The sequence below is a fragment of the Castor canadensis genome, chromosome 4 (assembly GCF_047511655.1).
Source record: "Castor canadensis chromosome 4, mCasCan1.hap1v2, whole genome shotgun sequence".
In the NCBI taxonomy this organism is placed as follows: Eukaryota; Metazoa; Chordata; class Mammalia; order Rodentia; family Castoridae; genus Castor; species Castor canadensis.
This window is the reverse complement of record NC_133389.1, coordinates 132,076,997-132,092,495: the sequence shown is the minus strand read 5'-3', so window position 1 is coordinate 132,092,495 and position 15,499 is coordinate 132,076,997. Positions and strand designations below refer to the sequence as shown.

Genomic DNA, 15,499 nt, shown 5'->3' with positions numbered 1-15,499 from the left:
AGACAAGTCTGTTGCATAAGCAGGATTTGCTGTGCAGTTTTCCTTGTTTTGTGCATATTGAAGTTATCAGCATTGTAACGAGTGGTTCGTGCATAGGACTATGATTAGGAAAGATCCAGGTAATCTCTTGATTATGTGGTTTTCAAGCTGTGGTTTCTTTGAGCCTCCCAGGGTTACTTGATCACAGAGAGAAATGTACATCATTTTGTTTGGAGAGAAGATTTAAAAACACACAGCCCTGGAACCTTGAGCAGTATAACTCAATATTTCTCACTTGGTTTACCTCTGTATTCCAGAGGGAAAGATTTTTATTTCCTACACTGGAACTTGAATAGGAAATATTGGAGATTTTCATTTTGAAAGAATTAATAAACTGTGGGTGTACTAATACAATTTTATTTTCTTTTAGCTGTGATTCTGATGTAGTATTAAAAATTCTAACTGTAATGCAACAACTCTGAAACCACACCTGTACACCTGTTTTGGTTGTTAAATTAGACTAATGATAGAAAGTTAGTATCTTTCTTCTTTTAAATAAGACTACCTTTTTTTTTAGTCAGACTGTTGTTCTATACTAGGTTGAAAGCCATATTTTATATTGTAACTATAAAAAACTTATACATATTGCACTGTTTATTGTTATGTGTAAATAGGATAGTATTTTTTTCCTAATGTGAAAGCTCATAGTTTTGATGAATGCAGGTATAAAATGCATCAACTCAAACACCCTCAAAATGCCTTTTAGATGAAGCAGTGGATTTGGAGTAGGGCAAACCACCATGAGTCAGCTGTCTCTTCTGCTCTTGTCTCAGAACAGTCACTGACTTGTTTGGTGACCTTGGCCTTCTTGGCCTGATTGCCTTTTAATTTTCCCCCTTGACAAGTGGAATTTCTTTCCACTAACCTGCTTTCCCTGAAGGTACTTTGGAAGAAGATGCAATATACATTCCAATTTACAATAATACCTTTTAGCTCTGGAGTGTATTGAGAACACAACTCATTGATATTTCTTTTGACCTTGTAATCCTTACCAAAAATATTAAATTTGGGATTTAATGAAGTATTCTGGAATAAATACTAGAAGTTCATTACCATGTCAGTATCCTATTCAATATAGATTCTCTGAAATATGAAAAGTTGGCTTAGCAAGTTGGCAGCTTGAAAATCCTTGCTTTATTAGTTAGCAAATGATTCTGGATTTTATCACACTTTATTGTCAATCTCAGTTTTTTGGGTGCTGAGGAATTCAAAATTATATGCTCAGCTGACCCTTTAATTAGCTCTCATTCTGTCTCACATGATTTATAGCCTGGTGGCTCACATGTAAAAATGATATATGATTTAGTGGACTGGAAAGGCAGAATAAGTTCTTACTTCCAATTGTTTATGCCTTCTTCTGACTGGTAACTGGAGCACTGGGGGCTAGGAAAGTGGCACTCGTTTATCCTTACAAGAACTACAAAGTCCAGTTTCCTGTGATTTGTGGATTTTTGCAAATTTACTTTTGTTTCAGTAGAAAACACAAAAATATTGATTCAGGTATCTTGAAATAGTATTTTTAAAAAGAAATATGAGAGAGGCTGTTGACTACAATTCTGTTATTTTGCATTTTTATTTTATCACTGTAAATGCAAATATTGCAGGGGAAGCAATACAAATTTGATCTTCAGTCAGGGGCGTTTCTCCGCTGTTGGTCTATTAAGCGCACATTTGTGGAGTACATTTGGCACCGATCAAGGCACTGGGTTATAGCAGTGGATGAGACAGGTTCTCTTTTTGGGAGGACAGATAACAAGCAGTAAATAAATATATAAACACGATCATTTGCCTTTCCATGTGGGGAATGTGCTGACGAACAACGCTATGAATGTGATTGTTTTAGATTCTTCATACAGGTGATGGGGCCGGCCAGCCTTTGTCTTCCTGTGACTGGCTTCTTTCACTTAGCATGGTGTCCTAAAGGTTCATGCTTATTGTCACATGTGACAGAATTTGCAAAGAGAAACAAGCCTAAGAGTTATGAGGGTTAGGAAAAGCAAGTGGGGCTGAGGGGTAGCACGTAAGAGTGACATTGCACTGAACACAGAAAGGGGCAATGGTGCAGGGCTTTGGAGACCACAGTGAGAAAGTACCAGCAAGTGTCACATTCCTAAGACCTTTGCCAAGGTCCCAGCAGCCCACAGGAACCATGGTGCATGTGTTCAAGTCATGCGTCCTCCATTAGGCCCAACTGAGTAATACGGAGTAGAGAGAATTCTAGGGCCAAAGCAGATAAAAGTATCCCATGACCTCAAGGGTTCACAACCTCTTCCTGCCCAACTATTAATTTTGAAAAATTACAAACAGATGAAAAATTTTGTGTAAACTCCTCATGTGAGTTCACCACTTGGTAACAGTTTGTCACTTTTGCTTTGTCTATTCTCTGTTCCCTCCTCCCCTTTTAAAATATCAGTGTGGACTCACATCTAAAACATTATTTTGTCATTATGTATTCCTGTCATTACACATTCTGATGATGTAATTGTACCAAATTTGACTAGTAAGAGCCCCTTCAAGCTGACATTTATAATCAGTTATTTAGCATTTCTTCTTCCTACTCCCAGCATCAAAGGATGTTCAAGCTCACTTTGTTATTTTCCTTGCCCCAGACTAAGAATTAATGATTTCTCCAAAAAATTCTTGTTTCTTCTAATGCAGAATGGTATTTAGAAACCAACATCTGGGAACAGGTGTGTATTATTACAGGAGTATCATTGATTCCAGAATGGAGGTTCCAGAATAGCTCTAGAACTGTTGACAGAGCTGATACACACACACATGCACACACACACACACACACACACACACACACATACCACACACCACACATACCACAAACCACACACATACAACACACACACAACATGCAACACAACACACACATACACACACACACACAGGATCATGAGTCATGAGTTCTTATAGACACCTTTAATTCTAATCCAACATTACAGCATTCTTTGTTCTTCCTGCAATCTGTAATTGTAGCTCTCCTTTCCCTCAGAATCTTGATTTTAACAACATGGAAATAGTTTCAAAGAAAAAACACAATGTTTTATTTATGCTATTTTTTTGTTTATTCTCCTGAAATAGTCAAAATATGGGCACATTTGGGAAAATAGAAAACTGAAAACTGAAAAATATGGTCAAGAATTGTGTTAAAGTAAATTAAAATCATACAAAGTACTTGATTGGTTCAATTTCTCTCTCTCTGAATATTCAGGATGATATATCTAGAGAAATGTAAAAGAATGTATTGTACAGATTTTTGAGAACTGCAAAATAACTTTGAAAAATACGTTATATGACATTGTTATTTTTGCCCAATACAGAGAAGTTTTAGAGGAATAAAATGTTTCTTCTTTGAGTAATATCAGCAAAATTGTTTCAGTTCTCAGGATGGTTTGTTTACTCATGCACAAAAATTAATTGCATACTGTGCGTTTGATTAGATCTTGAATATTTTTTCTCTGAGTGTATTCTACTTTAGCTCTTGGAGGCCTTGTTTAGTAGTGTGGAATATGATGATTATTATAAAATGTATACTTAACCAATCATTTGCCTAAAGAGCATGCCAACTCTGGTGTCTTGTGTGGTGGCCAGGCTGTGGACTAGCAAGCTTTCAGAACTAAGGGAGTGGGTGGCTCCATGTTCGGTATTGTTTTTCAGACTTGGTAGGCTATGGTAGGTTGGTTAAAGAAGCATGATGTCCAGAATAGTGCCCTTTCCTTTCCTAAAACCTCATCTTTTTCTTTGTCTACAAAACTTCCTCTTGTCCACATTCCACATTTAAAAAGCTTATGTATATTAACATTTTTTACATGCAAATATTGACCCTGGAAGGGTTAAGTTCCTCTGTCATTTATAGTGAAATCTGATTCATTTTAGTCTAATTGCCTTCCTTCTAAATCCCGGAAGAGCTGCAATGAGACTGCATTTTAAAAGGTAGAGATGAACATTTTGCAGCATATCGAGAACTTCATGGAATACCCTGGGATGGATGCCCAGTGCAGCAGGGGAGCGCATGTTAGCTGAGGGAAGATTCCTTAGTAAATACAGCAAAAGGCCAGGTTTTTCATGTTTTTCAGTTTTGCGATGATTGCTGATTACCCAAAATCACCCAAGATACCACCTGGAGCACATCTTCCTAATACTAACTCTGCAGTTTAGTTAGTTTGAGTGTTCTGCTCCTGAGACTTGTCTGTGGGAGGAGGCTCTACTGCAGAGCCTCAGACCTGCATTTAATGCTTCCTAAAGGCAGTCTTGCCTAACTTGAAATGAAACTCCACGCCCTATCATAATTTGTTCATGTCTTATGCCCAAACTATTTCTCTCTGTCATAAGAATTAATAATATCCAAGTTTCCAAACTGCATGAATCAGAGAAAGAGCAGGCTCTCAGAGATTTTCCTCTGTCAGCCTCTTTATGAGTCAATAAATTGAGGTATCAAGACAGTCATGCTTGGCACAGGAGTGGTAGAGCTTGGCCCACAATGTTGGTTTCCTCACCCTTGGTCTCTGGTCCAGGGCCTGGCTTTTTTGCCCGCATACCCATTACTTGCTACTACTGAACTGAACTCTTTTTCCTTTTCATTTCATGCAAGGACATCTAAGGCTATGAAAATGACAAGAGAGAATTAAAAAAATTAGCCGATAAGCCCGTTTTTATCCATTTTTTCAGGCAACTTGATTCAGTAAGTTTTGGATTCCTTGGGAGATGCTCGTGTTATTTTTTTTTTAGATCTCCACTTTGTCAGTAAAATGCACAATTGCACTGTGATGAAGAGTGTATAGTGGCGTCAGTCTGCCTGCTTGCCATTTATTAACTATGCAAATTGGGGAACATTCTTGTTTCCTTATTTAGAAAATAAGGATAGCAGTATCTCTCTCATAAGGCTATGTGAGGCTTAGGTTAGATAATGTGCAAAGTCGGTGGCAAAGTGCCCAGCATTTTGTAAATGCATAGTAACTTTGTCTATCATCATTGTCATTACTAATACTGCTAGGGAAGTCTATATAGAGCAGGTGTTCCTGCCTTAAGGTTGAAGTACAATTTCTCTGTGTTCTGTTTTAAAGTCTGGTAATATATTTTTTGGGTGTTTTAATTGAAATTTTTTTTAAAGTTCACTTAAAAAATTAACAGGTTTTAGTTCTTAGAAAAGTTTTAGTTTTATAAAAAAAGTTGAGCATGAGGTACAGAGAATTGTCTGGGGATATAGCTCAGGTATAGTACGCTGTGTAGCATGCACAAGGTCCTAGGTCGATCCCTAGTGTTGCAGTAAACAAACAAACAAAAAAAAGAGTGCAGAGAGTTCTCATATACTCTCTGTTCTGAGACTCAGCTTCCTCTGTTGGTAACACCTGCATTGGAAAGATGTATTTGTTAAGGTTGTTGACACAGTACTATGCTTTATCAGCTACAGTCCATAGTTGATGTTAGCGTTCCCTCTGTGTGGTACATCCTACGCGATTGGGTGGCTGCATATTGGCATGTATCCATCATCACAGAGCTGCTGTACTGCCCTGTGCTCCCCCTTGTCAGCTCTCCCTCTCCAACCACTGGAAACCACTGATCTTTTTGCTATCTCCATCGTCCTGCTTTCCCCAGATTCATATCATTGGAATCATACAGTATGTACCCTTCTCAGATGGGCTTCTTTCACTTACTAATATGTGTTGAAGGTCTTTTATGTCTTTTTGTGACTTGACACCTCATTTATTTTTATTGTTACATAATATTCCATTGTCTGGATTCAGTATAAATTGTTTATCCACCTACTGAAGGGCAACTTGGTTGCTTAGTTTTGAGCAAAGTTTTTGAATTATTAAAACTTTAATGATTATTTTTAGCCAAGTCTTTGTGTAGGCAGGACTTATTAACTCATTTAGTAAATACCTGAATTTAGATAATTGCTGGATCCCATAGCAAGAGCACGTTCAGGTTGTAAGAAACTACTATCTTCCCACTAGCAATACGATTTCGTATTCCCACTAGCAATGGGTGAGAGTTCCTGATGTCTGCATCCTCACTACCATTTGACATTGTCAAGTTGCAACCATTCTCCTGGGTGTTTAGTGGTGTCTTTATGTTGCAATTTGTGTTTTTCTGATGACAAATGATATTGGACATCTTGTCACATGCTATCTGTCATCTGTCTCTTCTTTGGTGAGGTGCTACTTAGATATTGTGTTCATTTTCAGTTGAATTCTTATTCTTGAGTATTAAGAGTTCTTTGTATATTTTGGATTTAAGTTCTTTATCAGATAGTGTTTTGCAAATATTTTCTCCCAGTCTGTAGTTTGTTTTTTTCATTCTCTTAACAGTGCTTTCTCAGCAGAGGCGTTTTTTTTTTTGGAGGGTGGGGGCAGTTGAAGTCAGGATCTCACATGTGCTAGGATGGTGCTCTATCACTTGAACCATGCCCTGGGGCTTTTTTGCTTTAGTTATTTTTCAGATACAGTCTAGATTTTTGCCCAGGGCCATCCTCTGATCAGGATTTTCATATCTGTGCCTTCTGAGCAGGTAAGATTGCAGATGTGCACCACCACACTCAGCATGTTAGTTGAGCCTGGTTTGCCCAAGCTGGCCTCAAACCTTGATGCTGCTCATCTCCATGTCCCACTTATCTGAAATTACAGGCATGTACCATCACACCCAGCTTAGCAAAAGTTTATTTTACCTTCAATAAAGTTCCACATCTGAATTCTTTTTTTCCTTTCATGGATTATATTTTTGGTGTTGCACCTAATAAAACTCATCTCCAAATCTAAGGTCACTTAAATTTCACTGTATGTTTTCACCTAGAAATTTTATAGTTTTGCATTTACATGTAGGTTTATGGTCAATTTTGAGTTAATTTTTTGTAAAAGAGCTAAGGTGAGTGTCTAAATTACTATGATTATTGTTGTTTTGTATGTGTATGTACAGTTGTTAGTTCATTTAATTTTTTACTTTGGTAAATGAATTAACAGTATTCCCAAAGAAACATGTAAGAGGCTATTTTAATCAGTAAAGACTTGGGACAATTTTTTTTCATAAACAAAGTCTATTCAATACATGAAGAAACATTAGGATATAAAATTATCAATGAAGCATTTTGATATTTGTCCTTTTATCATATTTTAGGGTGATATGGAAAGACTGAAATGACATGCATGATTTAGATTTGGTTGTATTTCTTAACTAAAACCTAATTATTCAACAAAATGCTTTGTGTAAGTCTTGTTCCAATAATTGTGCTCTTTTATGACTTTTTTTTGTGTGTATCCCATCCTTCAAGCTGCTGCTTTAAAAGATTGTTGAAATGCTTGGCTTTCTTCTTTCCTTTCCTTGCCTTGTCTCGCCCTGCTCCTCTCCTCTCCTCTCCCTCCCCCTCCCCCTTCCTATTCCCCTTCTTTTCCTCCCCATCATTCCCTTCCTCCTCTCCTTCCTCCATCTCCTCCTATCTTTTTCTCCCTCTCTTTCTTTTCCCTCCTTTCCTCCCTCCCTCCTCCATTCTCTTTCTCCTACATCAACAGTCCTTAACATCTGCTGGCATTACTGATTTTAGGAATAAAAACGTGAGATGATATTTGGGACTATTTCTAGGCACAGAACCCAGGCAATCCATAAAACCCATGTATTTCAAATCATGTGAGTTTTGAGAAATATTTTGAGAACTACAGTTGCTAATGATTTTGTTATGTTGGCCCATGTAAAGGAAAGGCTTTAAAGTTCTTGAAGTGATTTGTATTTTTCATACTCTCCAACTTCATGAAAACTAAGAGCCAGTTTTTCCTCCAAATGTTTCCTTTTCTACTATCTTTTAGCAGTAATGTAGCCACTCACAGTGTTACGATTTGCTTAGTGCTAAGCCAAATTATCTGAATGATAAAAATGAATAAAGAGTTTAAACGATTTAATCAATCTGGAAAGCAGAAATGGGGTCATGTTGTACTTTTGATTAGGAGTTTCCAGGTAGAGGCCCTTAGCTCTAAATTAAATGTAAAATATATTGAGCTCATGGTGAAAGTATTAAGGACCAGTTTAATGATTAGCATTTGAATTAATGCTAATCATTAAACTTTGTAGGTTGTATTTTTCAATCTCTGATGCTTTTCTGTGGCTTCCCATTTATCCTTGTATCACATTTGTCCTCTGTTTGAAAGTACTTTATTGACATTACAAAAAATAAATAAGTGAGGTAGACTCAGCAATTTCACAGGCATATATACTTGTGTCCCCTAAACATAAGGATATATAATAGCAGCATCTTTCATAATAGTCCCAACTGGAAAAAATTCAAATATAAATTTACAGTAGAGTATAAAAATAAATTGTGATATATTCTTATATTTACATAAATATAAAACACTAGCTCTTCCTATTGCTGGAGGTGCATTATCGTTTCCTTAAAAATGGTATACATCCTGTTATGAAATAAGCTATCAAATATTCAAATGAAGAGATGAGTGATCTTTTATTCAATGACATACCATTACCTTCAGGACAGAATCCTGATGTCTTGGGGAAGCATACAAGCACACTGTGAGCTGGACTTTCTCCAGGCCTCTGTTTCCCTTTCCTTTCTTGACCCGATCATCATGCTGACTTTCTCCACAATGCCTTAGCTGTTTTTAGTACTCTGAACACTCAGGTTTTCCCATACCTTGAGTCCTTATTCTGGCTGCTCTTTGTGCCTTCCTTTCCCATGCCACTACCATATTCATGTATTTTTGACTTCTGTATTTCTCCTAGTGCTTAACACAATATGTGGCACATGGTGAGGTATTGGTAGATTGAAGGTAGCATGGAGACTTATCAGTCTTATAATACCATAGCATTTTATCTCCATAGATAATTACATGTCTTTTGGTTAGATTTTAAGAACACTAAGTGCAGTGTGAGTCTTGAGTTTGTCTTTTGTCTACTATTGTACTTAAAATATGGTAGGAAATTAATAGGGGCTGAATGGGTGAATGAGTTGAAGTTTTGAATTGACATATAAACTACAAGTCAACTGAATCTGACTTTGATATCTGTCTTATGATATTTCAGCTTCAAATTTACCTGCTTATTTTTTATAGGTACAAAGCAGTTAATATTTACTTTAGTATAGATTTTGTGGGTAGGTATTAGGCAGTGAAAGAAATCCAGGCAAATTAAATCATTTTATTATGTATAATTTTCAAAGCAAAATTTATAACATAGAACAAAACAAAACCCAAAACTCCCAGATCATTTTAGGTATATATCCATTGTGTATACTGTGAAGAAATATTTTACTCCTGACCCCCAGTCTTAAATGAGAGTGCTGGGTACTTTAATGACACCTCTTGGGAATATTTTTGCTTTTCAGCAAAGATATCAGTACAACTCCTTGCTTCATTGAGATGAATGGGGCTTGAGTAAGTGGTGTCTGAGTATTCTAAAAGGATTAAGTCTGTTATGGAGTCAAGAGTTGAAATGGTATATTTTCATTGTTAACAAGTCCTCCTTCTACTTTTATCCCTGTAGAAAACCCATGAGCACATCAAAGGTCTTACTTGCTTTGTTGCTTTATTTGTGATTCTATATCAAGAAAGAGAGCATTATCAGTCTTTGTTAAAATACTCTTTCCCTTCCTAGTACTTTAGGAAAAAATCCTCCTTATCCACTTAAAAAATGAACTTTACTATTGTTTGACAGTTCCAAATCCAAAAGTTTGTTGTGTATGAGGGTGGTAGCTATATTTTGGGCAGCTGCTTTTCATACTTCAGTTACTTCTTTATCTATTCTCCTCTAATTTTAGATTCCCATTTCCTGGTCATGTGGCTCACAGAGGTGGAGCAAAATTTAAAATGGGAATCCCTGGAGGGGAAGGGAACCAGCTCTGGGAGGGTGGAGGAAGGACAAGAGAGGCTTTGTTGCCCTTAATGCAGAGAAACTAAAGCAGATACCTTAAAGCAACTGAGGCCAATAGGAAAAGGGAACCAGGAACTAGAGAAAAGGTTAGATCAAAAAGAATTAACCTAGAAGGTAACACCCACGCACAGGAAATCAATGTGAGTCAATGCCCTGTATAGCTATCCTTATCTCAACCAGCAAAACCCCTTGTTCCTTCCTATTATTGCTTATACTCTCTCTACAACAAAATTAGAAATAAGGGCAAAATAGTTTCTGCTGGGTATTGAGGGGGTGGGGAGGAGAGGGAGGGGGCAGAGTGGGTGGTAAGGGAAGGGGTGGGGGCAGTGGGGAGAAATGAACCAATCCTTGTATGCACATATGAATAATAAAAGAAAAATGAAAAAAAAAAAAAAGAGAGGCTTATGTGGGATGGATATGATTGGAGTACATCAAATACATGTATGAAAATGACATAATGAAACCCATTATTTTGTACAGTAAAAATGAAAAAATATGGTATAAATTCATACTGAAATTATAATCCATTATTATTTTGAATGTATATTCATCAATATAAAAAAGGAGGAATCTTAAAATTTAGTGTCAATAAAGCCTGCAGGGCTGAGGGAGGAGATGGTACCATAATACTGACAATGAATTTTAAGGTCTTGGGAGGAAGGAGATGGTGGGGCATTCCTGAGGCGGTAAAAGGAGAAAATTGGGCTGGCAGATCACTGTCTGAATGCCATGAGTTAAGGAGAAGAAGGGGCTTTGCCACCACTCCCTTCAAAACAAAGAAACAGGACTTGTCAGCAGGGTAACAACCTGCTGAAATGGTCCATTCCAGAATGCTTTGGTGAGTCATCTTTTAGAATGTTTTAAGCAGTCATCTACCTTAAAGAATTGTTGCTGCTCAAATGATAAAGTAAGGACTTTAAGACAAATACTCAAGGAATTTAGAAAAAAGGAAATTAGATGCTTTAAAAAATTAGATACTTTAAAAATAGTAGGGTAGCTTGTTTGGTTGTATTCTTCAGAAGGTAAAGAATTATGATTTGGTAGTAACACATTTTAAACTATTAAGAAAGAAGTGCTTTAACCACAACTCAAAACCATCAAATATTTATTTTTAGGTTACATTTTGACTGCATGAATTTATTTTTACTTCTGTCACTTAAAAACGAAAACAGTGAAAACAGAAAGGAGTGAACAGGTAGCCGTTAGAGACTGGACTGGCTTTGCTTTTGCAAATGGGGGGATTAGGATTTGTTCTGTAAAGGACACACAGCATTTAGATTAGACATAATCTGATTGTATTGCAGTACAAAGGCCATTCAAGTCTGCTCAGTGTCTGGGGCCTGTAAACAACATGTGACCACTGATTGGTCCAGGGAAGAGTATTAAGAGAAAGACAATGATGAGTTTTAATCCAGATCCCTAAAGCACAACATCTGTGGCTTCAAATGAATTTCCTTTCAGATGAGATATTATGTGTCTTACAGCATTGAAAATTGAACTATAATTTTCTTTATATACACAAAGAAGATGTCTACTTAAGTTTGGTTAGGTAGTTTTCTTATCTCAATTTTTGGGGAATATAATATAGGTGTTTCCAACATGTGTGCATCTTTTTTTTTAAACTAGGCTGACCATATAATTTATTGTCCAAAGCGGGACCGTTCTGAGAGTGAAAGTGAGTGTTATTAGCAGTAGCCTAGGGACTAAAAGCATAAATTAAGAATCTCCCGGTCAAGCTAGTGTGCATCTCTCCTATTTAAAAATCATGTTCTTATACTTACCTGGCAGGGGAGATACCATGATCACAAAAGTGATTTTCCCGAGGCGAGACTTATCCATTGCTCTCCAGATATGCTGACCTCTGCGATTTCCCCAAATGTGGGAAACTCGACTGCATAATTTGTGGTAGTGGGGGACTGCGTTCGCGCTCTCCCCTGGAAAAAAAAAATCATGTTCTTAACTTTCTAAAAATCCTGCAGTATAATTATAAAGTCTCACTTAAAATATTAGAGAACCAAATGTCCCTTCCAAATGTGATTCAAAATGTGTTGTGTTTTGGAAGTGGAAAAACAAAACAACAAAAACCATGGTCATGGCCTATGATCACAATGAGTTTTAAAGTACTAACTTTATTTAAACGTGATCTAAAAATTTTATTTTCTTTCTATCTTGTGATTCCTAAATGTATTACTAGCCTAGGAAGCATGTAATCAGCATTTATTCTCTGTACGCTTGTGTTTCACTAATATCATTATTCATAGTGCAGCTATGTATAGTTAAGAGTGTTGTGCTAGTCTGTATGGGATATTTTAAGAAACAGAAAGTACAGAGACTTATAACCTGACAAATGTGAAAGATTTAGTTTTTTAGCTAACATTATTGGCTAATTCCTAAGCATCCCTTCTTCATTTTCTTTTCTTTTTTTCCAACTAGTTATCCAAATTTTCTAACTCTTGCAATTTAGGTAACATGTACTTTTCCTTTGGGTCCAAAAGGGCCCTGTTGGCCTAAGCAATCATGTATTCATTCCCTTAGCTACTGGGAAAAGACTGATTTTCCCATTGGTAGTAACTGAAGTGATAGCCTTCAGAAGTACTACAAATCATGCTAAGAATTAAAAAAAAAAAAAAAGCCTCAGGGTGGATACAACACCTGTACTCAGAAGGTTGGTATAAAGCTAGTCTTGGTGACAGTGTTGAGCTGCTGAATCAAGCCAAATCTTGTCCCTTGAGGTTTTTGGTAACCTAAACCAATAAATTCCTTTTATTGCTCAAACCTTTTGAATTGGTAAATTCAAAAAAATTACAAGTGAGTAAAAACTCACTTGTAACCTAAAACTTTTCAGCAAATACAAGATTTAGAAATAATTGCAAATATTTTAAAACCCTTACTTGATTCTTGGAAGAAGGGTTATGTTATCCAATGACTGATAGGAAAGATCTCAGGATGTGTGTATTGGATTAGAGAGGCAGACGTGGGATGAACAGTGAAATATAAGAAAAACCATTCAGTCAGGATGCTTCCATACAAAGAGAAACAATGGTGAAAAAAGAGAAATGAGTGGTAAGGAAAAGGTTACAGACACACTTGATGAACCAAATTTTGACAAAAAGCTGAAGATTTAAAAATGAGTTTAGCCTCATGGCCTTGGTGACCTGAAAAAGATAGTAGATATAAAATTAAACTTGTCTAGTTATAATAAGTATCTTCATCTTTATAATTTAAATTCACCTGTTTGTGAGACCAGCACTGCAGCTGTGTAATAGCAACTCTATGCAGTGTATATGGTGATAGAAGAATTTGATTTGTGGGAACAAAATCCAGACAAAAGAGTGAGTCTATTCTCACCACCTCAACTACTGTATCTTTATGAAATCAAAGTTAGTAAACTGGGATATTTCTTTGGATAGGATTTTGTGACCAGCACAAAGCTATCTTTTGATTCATTATGAATTTTGAGTTCTTTAATACTTTATTACTTTTTTTTTCCTTTACAAATGGAGAGAACCTATCTGTAGAGAAAAATTTCCACACATGGGCTAAAACCTGCTTCCCACCCATCCTACAACTTACTAAGTTATATAATCACTAAAGAAACTTGGATATCTTCAAAGCCCTGTTTTCAGAAAATTTTACAAGAAGTCTAGCTCCAGTATCATGCTTTATATGTAACCAATGACATACTTTTTAAAGCTTGGAATTCCTATTTTGATGTGTTCATTTTTGTGTGCAAAAGAATATTGTTTCTAGTGATAAAATTTTAAGGCTTAATGATCAGGAATCTTTGGCCCCTCACTTAGGGGGAGATGTCTAGGCACATTTTGTCTTGTCTTTTTGCCCAAACGATATTCACATGTCAACCCAAGTTTAAAATTCAAAAACTAAGGGAAGGTCTTTTTTAAGGCTTAGTATGTGGCAATGACATTCAGGGTGCAAATGTCCTTTGTGGCTCAGAAGTGTCACCTTCTGTGGACATTTCTGTTGTCACTTCAGGACTCCTCCAAACTCTCATGACACCAAGATTTTGTTACTGCTGCTGCTGCTAATTAGTATTATACTGAATCAGACAGAATATTATAATTTTAATCATTATTGTCTTCATGCTATTTTTTAGCATTAAAGTACTTTACCAAAAGAAATTGGTTTTATGTGTCAGTCTGTTGCTTTTCACAAAACCTAGTTTGGAGTAAGGTGGTATATTAAGCTCCACTAATAAGGGCTCTACACAGTGGAATTCCTCACACTTGGGAAATGTATAGTTAATGGGAGTGGTGCGCAATCTTCTTTGAAGAGGAGGCATGAAAAATCTGGAAAGAAAGGACAAAAATCTATTGGCCCACCATTTCTTACTATCTTGTTTAAATCACTGTGCTCAGTGGAATTTTATATAACTTATTACCTTGGTATAATATTCATCTTAGGAATCTATTATGTAGGAAATTGCTTTCTTTTATGGAAAGCCAAGAACTTAAATTACCTAACTAATAAGAATTTGGTAGGTTTCTTTGGAGGGGACCATTTTCCTCCAAAAGAGGAACGTAATATGCTTTTTTATAGGAAACCTGGCACTATTTAGTGGGCCATCATGAATTTTATGCATATGTTATTGATAATAAATTATCTCAAGTTGGTTTCTGGACACTACAGAAGCATTTTTTTCTTGCAGCCTATATTGTCACTCCAGTCAGACCACACATTATGAACTATTGCCATTTCATTGAGATAATAAGAATTAAAGGAAGAGGTTTTCCTTGGGGATGTCTGTTTGCAATATGTAATTAATCATATTCTGCAAGAACTATTGTCAAGGTGGAACCGGTGGTCTTTTGGGTACAGTGCATCTTGTTAAAATGGTTGGGTAAGGAATGGCATCTTAAAATTGCTTCTTATTTTGATCCGTTCAAAGGTCTGAAGAATCTCCTGTGAAAATGTGTTCTCACCAAAAGTAGAAGTCACTAACAAGAGTATTGTTTTCAGTTTCATGTATCATTTTTTTAATCCAAAGGGTATAAAACAAAAATAACTGAGCTCTGAGTTGGAGGTTTTAATTCTTCTCTCTGCAGCCCCTACTCTGTTACTAGCTATTCTTTGTTAGAGGAAACCCAAGCATCTAAAGGGACATCTCAAATGGGTATTATAAACATTTCTGATTTTGGACAGACCTTTCTAATTACCCCCAAATCACTTCAGTTATCATTACTTATGAAATGGAGTAGATAAATGGGAAGAGAGGGGAAGGTGGCAAAGGCCCTGATAATCAGAAATTTGTATTCACTGTGCTCCATGCTGACAATTGGGAGTTTGTGTCCACTGGTCAGGAGTAGTATGATTTGAGACCTGTAAAGATCAGCAATCTTTGAATCCATAGTTTGAGTAGAAAAAGAAAGTTTCATGGAAAACTTTTGCTAAAAGTTCCATTCAAGGTTTTCTGTCAGGTTAAGTAAGTTGGGTTTAGGTGCACAGACATGAAATCTTTCAGTGGTTTACAGAATAGGAATGTGGAAAAGGAATGTGGAATTAGTAGCTAATAGTGTCATTAGGATGTTAATGCATGTAGTTCTTGACTTTTTTCCAGACT

General features: G+C 36.4%; 1 protein-coding gene and 1 non-coding gene across 4 annotated transcripts in view; both read left to right on the top strand.

The window, feature by feature from the left end:
* Znf385b (zinc finger protein 385B) overlaps window positions 1-15,499 on the top strand; it is a 383,429-nt gene that overhangs the window by 24,266 nt on the left and 343,664 nt on the right. The gene's annotated exons all lie outside the window — the stretch shown is intronic.
* LOC141422733 (U1 spliceosomal RNA) lies at window positions 11,695-11,858 on the top strand. Its single transcript, XR_012447480.1, has one exon. It is a non-coding gene; the product is annotated as a U1 spliceosomal RNA (small nuclear RNA).